The sequence below is a fragment of the Nannospalax galili genome, unplaced genomic scaffold (assembly GCF_000622305.1).
Source record: "Nannospalax galili isolate Female #2095 unplaced genomic scaffold, S.galili_v1.0 scaffold65, whole genome shotgun sequence".
NCBI lineage: Eukaryota > Metazoa > Chordata > Mammalia > Rodentia > Spalacidae > Nannospalax > Nannospalax galili.
Genome location: NW_008353294.1, coordinates 193426 through 204011, shown reverse-complemented (window position 1 = coordinate 204011; position 10586 = coordinate 193426). Strand labels below are relative to the sequence as shown.

The 10586-nt window shown below is 41.1% G+C and overlaps 1 protein-coding gene across 3 annotated transcripts in view; it reads right to left on the bottom strand.

The window, feature by feature from the left end:
• Positions 1–10455, bottom strand: part of Arap2 (ArfGAP with RhoGAP domain, ankyrin repeat and PH domain 2) — a 208321-nt gene extending 197866 nt beyond the window's left edge. The window contains exon 1 of one of the 3 annotated variants that reach the window (XM_008850516.3): positions 10343–10455. The gene's annotated coding sequence lies outside the window, so the exon portion shown is untranslated. Of the gene's footprint in view, positions 1–10218 lie in introns of all 3 variants that reach the window. The other 2 variants (XM_017802566.2, XM_008850513.3) reach the window with 2 other exon arrangements.
• Between the last annotated feature and the right edge of the window lie 131 nt (positions 10456–10586).

Genomic DNA, 10586 nt, shown 5'->3' with positions numbered 1-10586 from the left:
AATATCTCAATACACGTTTAGGGGTCATCTTAATGCCATCATACCCTAAGAAGTAAATGAAGGAATATGGAGAAGAGGGTATTATTTATTTGTTCTTATTCTATACAGAAAAGGAAAGAAGGAAATCATGTTTATGTTAGATCTCAAAGACAAAGAATGGAACTAGAGATATGACTCTGCAGTTAACAGTGCATATTGCTCTTGCAGAAGACCCTAGTTCAGTTTTCTCACCCACAAGCTCCCTCAGCCCATTTTATTAACTCATCATTTCTCTTGTGATGGTTCCACCCTCAAGACTTAACTACCTCCCAAAGGTCCCACCTATAAAGATCGTTACCCTGGCGGGGGTGGGGGGTATCATGGTTCAACATATGAACATGGCCAGATATACACAATCAAATCACAGCAAGCACTTAATTGATATTCACTTCACAGGCTATTCCAGTGTGAAAATTAAGGGGCTGAAACCAGATGACCTGGATCAAATCCCAGCTTCCCCACCTACAGGCTTTATGTACTTGGATGAGATTTAATCTCTCTATACTTTAGCTTTCTCATCAGGAAAATGGGAGTACAAGGAGCTGTCATACTTCACAAGGCTACTGTGAGAATTAAATGAGTCAATACGTGCAAAGCATTTAGAACAAGTAACACATAATGAAATCCAAGTCAGCATTTCCCATTATTATTTTGTTATCACCCCATAATACACACTGTCAAGATGATGATCAGCTTCTAAAGTTTCCCAATAAATGCCAAAGCATTTGTTTAAACGTCACACAGCACAAGTTGATAGACAGCACAAATGAAGGGCATTACACGTGGCTGTGCACATGCCCATCTTATCCTGACCCAGTAATGAGGAAGTAAACAGAGAAGGGGAATGCCATCTAGACGTGCCTGCTACAAGCCTGATCTATGCATCACTTAATAAACATTGTTTTCTCATCTTACTGACCTCTACCTTGAATCCATCTACATCTCCCCAACTTCTCTGCTGACAACCCAGGCCACGGTCTTGATTACCACAGACCACTACAATAGTCCTCTGAACTAATAGCCTTCATTCTGCCTTTGCTCCCTCCCCCCGACACAACAGATTCTCAATACATGGAGCAGAATGATTCATTTTATAGCACAAGTCATACCCTAACACTCCCCATAACTTCCCAACTTCATTTTCCCTGGCTTTCCAGCTCTGCTGACAGCTCCCAGGCTGGCTGGCCCTGTTCGCACCATAGGACCTATTCCCTCATGCTTCCACTTATTTCAGTTCCTTGTCCTCAATGCATACCCCGCCTTCATGGCTCACTCCAACTGATAGTCTCTAATCAAATCTCTTTTCCAAGAGGGCTTCCTTTACCAGCTATACATATAAGCATGCCTGTGACTCATTACTCTTCACCCTTGCTTTAACTGTGATCAGTCAACTTACTGCCACCTGACATCTGTCCATCACCCCCATGGGGAACAGAAATCTTGTCTATTCTCTGTTGTTAATCTTCAACCTCTTAAGTTTGCCTGGTATAGACAGTAGTTGCTCAGTAACTGTTGAATGACTTCTTCCCAGCATTGAGAAGATTCAAGGTGAGAGGTGGAAAGTTTTCATAGTTTTAAAATTCAATCCACTTAAGTCAGCAAACTGGTAAGGAGCATAGACAGAACTCGTATTTTTCCAATCCATCTAAGCACTAAGAGGCCCTCAAGTCAGGAGTCAAGAGTGGCAGCAGGTCAGCTGGAATTATTCCAGACCATCTGTGGTGCACCTACAATCTCTCCTTATGCCTCAAGTAAGGAAAACCAGTGCAGTGAGCAAACCCTCCACCCTTCTCACCCTGTCTCCACCAGTGGAGCTCTGTGTAACCCTTCAGTTGAGCAAGAAAAGAAGGCACATGAAAAACCTTAGTCTGCACCTAAATCATTCATTAAATCATAAGGCTCTTAAGTATTCAATCTGGCAAGTTCTTGAATCGCCTTTGACTCTAATTTCTTATTGGAGAAAATGAACATTAGTATAATTGAACTTCATTACATATTAAACCCATTAAAATCTCTTTAAATCACCTTAATCAGAAGCATGACTCTAGATTATGGAAACTGCAAGTGTGATGAAACAGTAGACCTAATTATTATAGGATCATATGACCCAAAGAAACTTTAGAAAACAGCTATAATAAAAGGGGGCTGCTAAATGAATGTAACTTTTCAATGTCTTACAATACACATCTGACAGATTCTAATTACAATGGATGCTTATTGTATTCCATAACAGTAGTTCCCAGTAGACTGAAACTGTCTCCTGGGGTTGAACCAGCAGGAGAAACTTTTCTGCTGGTCTCAACGACTGAGTAGCACAGACAGGAAAGAGGTGACTTAGGGCATCCTACCACAGCACCAAGGCAAACGCCCCACAATTTTCACTCCTTCAACTCTCTACAACTAATCAGTTTCCCATATGGTGTGGGCACTAAGGATGATCAAAGAGGAAACTGTTTCTGCCTTCCATTTGCTAGTAGACCTCTAGAGGACAAGTAGGTTAGAACTTGGAAAATGTAAAGGTTTCATACAGAGAGCATACTGAATAACTAGTTTAGGCTACAGGTCCTAGAGATGTTGACCTTGGTTGGTCCTTTGCCATCCCTCTCCACTACCATCTATTTACCCACCTCATGATGTGGCAAAGTTAAACCCCTTATAGAAGACAGGACCTGGTCATCTCTCTGAATGTGATCAAGCACAGGCTATGATCCCCTCAGTCTTATGTTCTCAACTTTAACCACGAATCCTTCCCCACTCCTGCAGACACTCATTTGCTTTCATTTTTCCTAGGACTTGCATGGCTACCAATAGCCAATAGCTATAACCCACTTCTGCAGGATCTCCTTTTATTGTCATGGCTCTCTTGGGAGTAAAGTACTAGGCCCAAGGTGAAACAGGAGATACCAGATCATTGTGTTTGTTGACTGTGACACCTCCTCATGGCTGTACAGTTGATCAAATGGTAGAAAGGCAATGACTTCATAGGTTCCCTCTCATAAACACTTAGATTCACTACAGAAGTGCTGGTTAAATATACCATACCTTGCAATCTCAAGGTTGATTGTGGGTGTGAGTGTACACATAAGTTGTTAAATATAGAAGCCTACATTCATTTACATGTTGATTGCCTGAGATTTAACAAATCTCAATAACAAAGTAATGGAAAACATCTTTAAACATACTTTTCATTGGGCTGGAGAGATGGCTCAGAGGTTAAGAACACTGAATGTTCTTGCAGAAGACCTGGGTTTGAATCCCAGCACCCACAAGGCAGGTAACAACTGTCTGTAACTCCAGTTCCAGGGGCTCCAAAAGCCTCTTCTGTCTTCTGCGGGCATTGCATGACAGGGGTGCACTTACCTACATTCAGGCAATACATGCATATACATGAAATAAAAATAATAAAATATTTTTATAAATACTTTTCATGGTAATATACAGTTTATTTTCATCTGCCATTGTAAAATGATGGCATATATATGCATATATATATATATGGTACAATTTGTACAGCACAATATATAGCCCAAATCATATAATCAAATGAGAACAAAATAAGATCTACTGACATCATGAGCAGCCAGTGCGGGCCGGCCCTAGACTGAGAACTTTGGAGACTGATTGCTGCTGGCAACAGAGAGTATTACTTACATATAGATAAGCTGACCAGACTCCAGTAGACACATTTGCACTGGCGGTCGTTTGGGTACAAATACCTGAATGAATAGGACTTAACATGTATGGCAGAATACATGAGGTTCAGTGGGGGGATGGGGGAGGCATGGATTGGGGAGGAGGTCTAAATTTGAAAGAACTGTTGTATGAAATTTAAAAAGCTCAATGAAAAATATACATTAAAAAAAGAGTATTGCTGAACTGTAAGGGAAATAAAGACTGATATAAAGCCTCCTGACTACAATCTCAGTCAGAGGTTTAACCTCCAAGGACACACAAAAGGAGCAATGTGTGTGGGAGGATGAATGAACAAACAAAGTGTATGAACACACACAATGGAAGTCGGTGACGTGCTTGCTGCACAAGTACAAGGACTGAGTTCCAGTCTCCAATACTCATGTAAATGCCAGGGGGTCATGACGGCTTGCCTGTAATCCCAGCACTCAAGAAACTGAAGACAGGAGTTCCTGAGGGCAAACTGGCTATTGAAATTAACAGAATCAGCAAGCCCTAGGCTCAAGCGAAAGTCCCTGTTTCAATAAATAAGGTGGAAAGTGACTGCGGAGGATTCCTCAGGCTTCCACACGCACATGCACCCACACACAGAAACATACATGCATACATGCATGCCTATCACGCACATACATGCACACACAAAAAATGAAAATTGTTACAGGTTACAAAGTTGAATCTTTAGGACATTGTGCTAAGTAAAATAAACCAGCCTCGAAAGAGGTAAACACCCTAGGAATCCACTACACAAGTTCTCTAAGTGATCAAACTAATAGAACACAAAAGCAGAATGGTGACAACCAAGGAGGCGGGGCTCTGTTTAATGGGCAGAATGCATCAGCTTCACAAAACGAAGTAAAATAAACCAGCCTCGAAAGAGGTAAACACCCTAGGAATCCACTACAAAAGTTCTCTAAGTGATCAAATTAATAGAACACAAAAGCAGAATGGTGACAACCAAGGAGGTGGGGCTCTGTTTAATGGGCAGAATGCATCAGCTTCACAAAATAAAGAAGGTCTGGAAATATGTTTTACAACTATTTAAACATGCTTAACCCTATTCAACTGTACACTTAAAACATGGTTAACATGGTAATTTTAAGAAACAAGACAGAGGGAAGCTGAAGGAACTTCCTGTACCTTTTATTCCTCTCCTTTGACAGTCCAATCTTACAAGTGCAGTACCATCAGTCCAGGAGGTTTTCCTGTTGGTTCCATCTGCCTTGAATCCTTCATTAATCCCACCCACGCTATACTTCATACCACAATGCCTGACTTCCGATCCACGCTTCTCCACGTTTTAATTCATTTTATTAGTGTGTGTGTGTGTGTGTGTGTGTGTGTGTGTTCTCTCACCTTCCACCTTGTTGAGGCAGGGTCTCACTTGTTTCTGCTGCTATGCTGTGTGCTCCAGGCTAGGAGGCCCATCCGTGAGCTTCAGGTGATTCTCCTTGTTTCCCCCTCTCATCTCCCAGCAGGAGTGTGGGCAAAACCAAATTCAACTTTTACTTGGGTTCCTAAGACTGAACTTTCATCATCAGTCTTGCAAGGCTAGTGCTTTTATCAACTGAGCCTATATTCCTTCTTAAAAGTTTTTAACTTTCCTGAAACTCAGATTCCTTACTTGTAAGATGAGAAAAATATATCTCATCTTATAGGATTTCAAGATAAACAAGTCAAATACTTATGATAACAGGACCTGAAATGAACTGCAATATATGCTAAGTACTGGCTTTTATTAATTCATCTGCTATAATCAATATTGCACTTAATTATATCATACTTTATTAATATACGGGCTTTGAGTGGTACTCTTTGGGCTGTGTAGTAGCATTATATTTCTTTAAATGAAAAGTCTAAGTGATTCTTCTAATTAGCCCACAAAGCACTTAATGCAGCAGTAAGCATAGCTTTATTAAACTAGTAAAATATAGATGTGGTTAGCATTTTAAGAGTGGAAGACTTTAGGCCTGGGACACAGACCACTGATTACCAAAGATACCAGCTCTGTTGTGTGCTACCTGCGTGGCTCTGAATAGTGTCTTTTCCCTCCTCAGCCTCACTACTGTATGCAGCTACAATAATAATTCATACATGACAGGGCTGTTTTGAGAGTGAGTGTGTGAATATACATGAGGACCTTAGAATTGTTTCTAGGAAGTAACAAATAATTAGTCAGTAGCTACTGGATGAAGAATAATTGAGATTTAATATTAAAATAGCCAGATCCTAAGCAAAATCATTCAGTTCTTGGATCAAGGGGTAATTATTATTCTATGTTTTCACTATTTTATTTACTATGCAATCTGAAAAACACAATTCTAAGAATCTAGAACTTAATGTCCATTTCCATTTCCTGTGAAGGCCAGGAATGCCAACTCCTTTAGTTAGTATGAGGGGTTATTATAATGTTCCATTCCTAAAGTCTACCTACATTTAGGTGTTTTAGATAATAACTTAATAGTTAATTGCTTGATAATCTCCTTGGCTGCAGTCTTTCCTCTTTTAAATTGCCCATCTAGATGTTAAGTTAATTAGCTGAGGTTTGGGTCATCTTTTACATTCTAAATGAGAGGTCTTCCAAGTAGAGCCATGATCTCTGGGCAACCAAAGAAAGATTTTATCTTCCAGTTTGCACAGGGAATGACAAGCCGAACCCCGCGGCAGAGCAGAGGATGCCCACTACAGACCCCTAACACCGAAACATTTCTCTGCTGGGAGCAGGCCCTCTCTAACCCTTCTCTGTAGTCTAACACATCTGTATCTGAACCAGAAATCTTGGCAGATATGCGTCTTTCTGAATCCTGTTCCATTGCATGGTGTAGTGAACATGGCTTTAACGTTCAATGAATCCAGGTAAAAACTGAAAGATCAGATTTTGGTACAAAGTAATTTCAGATGTACGTTTATGACATAAACACACTTTTATTTGCATTACATCCTAATGTTAAAGTTGTAGTGCAAATATATAATCACCATCTCTGTGAATTTAAGAGCCACATTTTTAGACTAACAACCAGATGTTTCAAAATAGCCTACTGTGAATGTTTCCTCTCTGCATTTATAAATAGCACCCTGACCTCTTTTCCAATTGAATTCAAGGGCTTCCTATTGGCTCAGTAATTCTTAAAGTCTCTTGTTCTTATGGATACAAAGGTACTTCAACAAATGTCTCTGAACCTATTTGTCGATTTGTTTACATTTATTCATCCAATAAATATTTAAAGAACACTACTGTCCTCAAGATAATAGTGGGAAATATTTTCAGCTCAAGATAACAGTACCTCTTATCTCATTTGAGAAGAGTGCTAAGGACTACAAACCAAGTGAAGACACTGTTTTCCCTCCAGTAGTTGAAAATAAAGAGGTGCGTCAACATGACAATAAGCAAAGGAAATGACACCCAAACAATCAGCCCTTCGTGGCTCCACGCCAGTGAAGGAGGAATCCCAAAACAAAACTTTTCCAGAAGAGTAAGATGTATCCAGGAAAGCACTTTAAATCACAGTGATGGGAAAAATCAACATCTGTGGCCTTGACTTTCATTCACTTTGCAGTATAGTGCTTTAATCACAAATTGGTATCATCCTTCAGAAGTACTTAGGAACCCTAAGATAATCTCTAAGCAAGTCCAGGAGTATAGCTATACATTGCAGCAATTCAGAGCCTTGCAAAAGCTTTGATCAGAGAGGAGCTATGGAGGAGGGTTTCAAGGAGGCCACAGGAGGAGGTACCAGCATCTGAAAGTAGACCAAAGGGCACAGAGGAGGCACAGGAAGAGGAGACAAATCAGGCAATAGCAAGAAGAGAGAACAGGTGCATTGGGCCTAGAGTTCCACAAGTTTATGAAGCATGATGCCTGAATGCATCTGGAGTCAGCTGAAGAGGACATGCTACAGGAAGAGGCCTGTATCTGAAGATGCACGGAAATTCTCAGCAGCTCTCCTGACCATCTCCACCTCCGGAAGCCCAAGTCATCTGATAACCAAAAAATAGACCAGTTTCTCTTTTACCACTGGATAGACCAAGCCATCTATCCTCAACCTAAAGCTAATAAGCAGTGTAGCCAGTGGTGGCCTATTTTGCATTCAACTTTGAGAACCTCTGGACAGATAAACCATCCTCTCAGCCCCTCTCCTCCATAGTTATTCCCTTACCTACCCATCCCCACATACACATATAAGACAAAAGAATAATTCCACTCACAAATAGCTTTCATCACCAAAGACACCCAACAAAATGCCTACCGCAACCCAAATCAGGGCACCTTTGATCTCACCTGAGCATGGAAGAGAACGAGCTTATGCTGAATGAAAACAGTAATAAAATTTCTACTCAGACAGGATCATAACACCATAACTATTCAATTAAGGAGGGAAAGTGAGCCAAGTAACTTACGTAGTATCACATATTTAATCTGTTCAATACTTTTTATGTACATTTATTTATTTAAAGTGGGTGTTTAAGTGTAGATTCAGTGTGCCTGTGGAAGTTAGCTGACAACTTGCTGAGATGATTCTCTCCTCCTACCTTGTGGGTCCTGGGAATGGAACTCAGGTGATTAGGCTTGGAGGCAAGCACCTTTACCCACTGAGCCATATCTGCAGGCCCTGACTGATACTAGTTTTTAAAAGAAAAACAATAAACTCTATGGTAGAAATAATTTAAGACGGCATCTCATACCCTCTGTTTTTACATCTATCATGTTTGGTCAAAGCAAAGATATATTTCTGACATCAATAAGAAGTTATCTACATAATTAATATAATTAATATTCTACAAACAATTCCAAGGGGCTGGATGGATGGCTCAGAGATTATGAGCACTGGCTACTCCTGCAGATGACCTGGGTTCGATTTCCAGCACCCACATGACCACTAACAACAATCCCAACTCCAGTTCCAGAGGATTAGACACCCTCTCCTGGCCCCCACAGACACTGCACAACGCAAGTGCACTTACATACATGCAGACAAAACACTCCTATACATTACTCAAATAATAAGTAAAAATAAATTTATTTTAAAAACTTCCAAAACACCCCACAGTTTATTATGTGCAAAAGCAAGACCCAATAAACAAGGCAATAAACAAATAGGAAGAGGGGGGACATCATTGACAGAAGTCAATAAGCAATGACTGTCATTTATATTTCCCATTTTACAGTCTCACTTTCACCACCCTGAGGTGGAAGGAAGTGACTTGGAAAGCAAAACAAAGGATAAATTCTTGTAGGATGTTATGAAGTCTATAACTTAGAATCCTCAGAATCAAAGTTTTTTAAACTTCAGTTTCAATACTATATCACAGTAGGGAAAAGTAATTGAATCTTAAAATCACTCATTGAGTGCTTTCTTAGCCTCAGTGATAGAACCCAAGATAACAGGGAAACAGGAATTTGTTTTTAAATGGACCATCAGCTCCTTCAAGAGACAAACAATATAAATCCATCCATCTGACAGGCTAAGCAGAGGAAGGGAAAAAAAAATACAAAGACATGCACACCCACATAAATCAGTTTTAACAAGCCATTTGACTTCCCCTCTAGGTACATTTTAATTTAAAAAATATCTTTGACCAATGACACATTAGGTTGGTATAACACCGGTGGGCGGACCCAACTTAAACGTGTTAAATCTCTCCTTGGAAGGGAGCCAGGGGGATATTTCCATTTTAAGATGTAGCCTACTTGCACGACCCACTTTTTTCTCTTTTAAACACTGTTAAGGAGTGGAATGCCCAGTGCCTTTGCTCACTATATTTCTCTTGTAAGTGTATACAGGTAGAAGAATTTTAAAGATATTTCTTTCCTTTAAAATGTCAGCGTCCTTCAAAAAAAACAAAACAACAACAAAAACCACCCATAGTCACCTTCCAATCACTTACAGGCAACGTTCCATAAACTCCTGCTAGCGTACAGTGCTTAAGTGAGGAGAAATCAATACTGGGCTTGTAAGTACAATGCTATTATTGGTAATAACAATGACATCCGATTAAATGTACTTTTTTAAAAATAGCTTTTAGAAAAGGATATATTCCACTGAACAGCCTACTTCAAGGACACGCTTGAAAAAAAAAAAGTTGCTATCATTATTGCAACAATCTAAGACAGTTTTCTACATAAAGTAGCTTATCGTTCCCCGTGTATTTTTTCCTCTAATAATCAAAGGTTGTCGTTCACAATATAATTTCAAAAGTCTTCCTCCCAGTCAAAGTAACTCCAGATCACCACAAAGTGGGAGACGCGTTTTAAAATGAAGTAAAATAAAACTTACTTTAATTAATAGGATGGACACCAATTCTCCCAAGACAACTGCTTCCCAAAGAATAAAGATTAGACTGGTAAACGCAGCGCAGAGAGGTCCCCGGGTACAGGGCTGGGTTCAGGCAGGTGGAGGCCGAATGATTGTAATTAAAGTTAATTAACAGGGCTGCCTTCTTAAAGTGTGTACCAAGCAGGGTGCGGGGGAGCAGAGTGCCCAAAGTCATTACCTCCACATAGAAAATAACTTGGTGCCCGAAGCCGTCCAGGGGTCCTGGCGATGGGGCTGGGGAGGGACGGAGGCTGGGGGTCCCGGACCGTCAGCGTCAAATCCCAGAGTTTGCAATCGCTTACCCGCTTCTGGTTTCCCTTCAGACGCCCACTCGCGGGAAAGCCATCCGACCAGGGCCGAGCACCGGCGCTCCGGAAATCCAGCCCGAGAAGAGCCCCGAAGGGACGGCGAGCGGGCGGACGGGCTGGCGGGAGCGCAACGAGATGGCCTTCCACGCGGGACGCTGCGCGCTCAGCGCACCCGGGGACTGGCCTGGCGCGGCGGGGCGGGGAGCCCAGCGCCGCGGGTCGGCCGAACCTGGTCCCC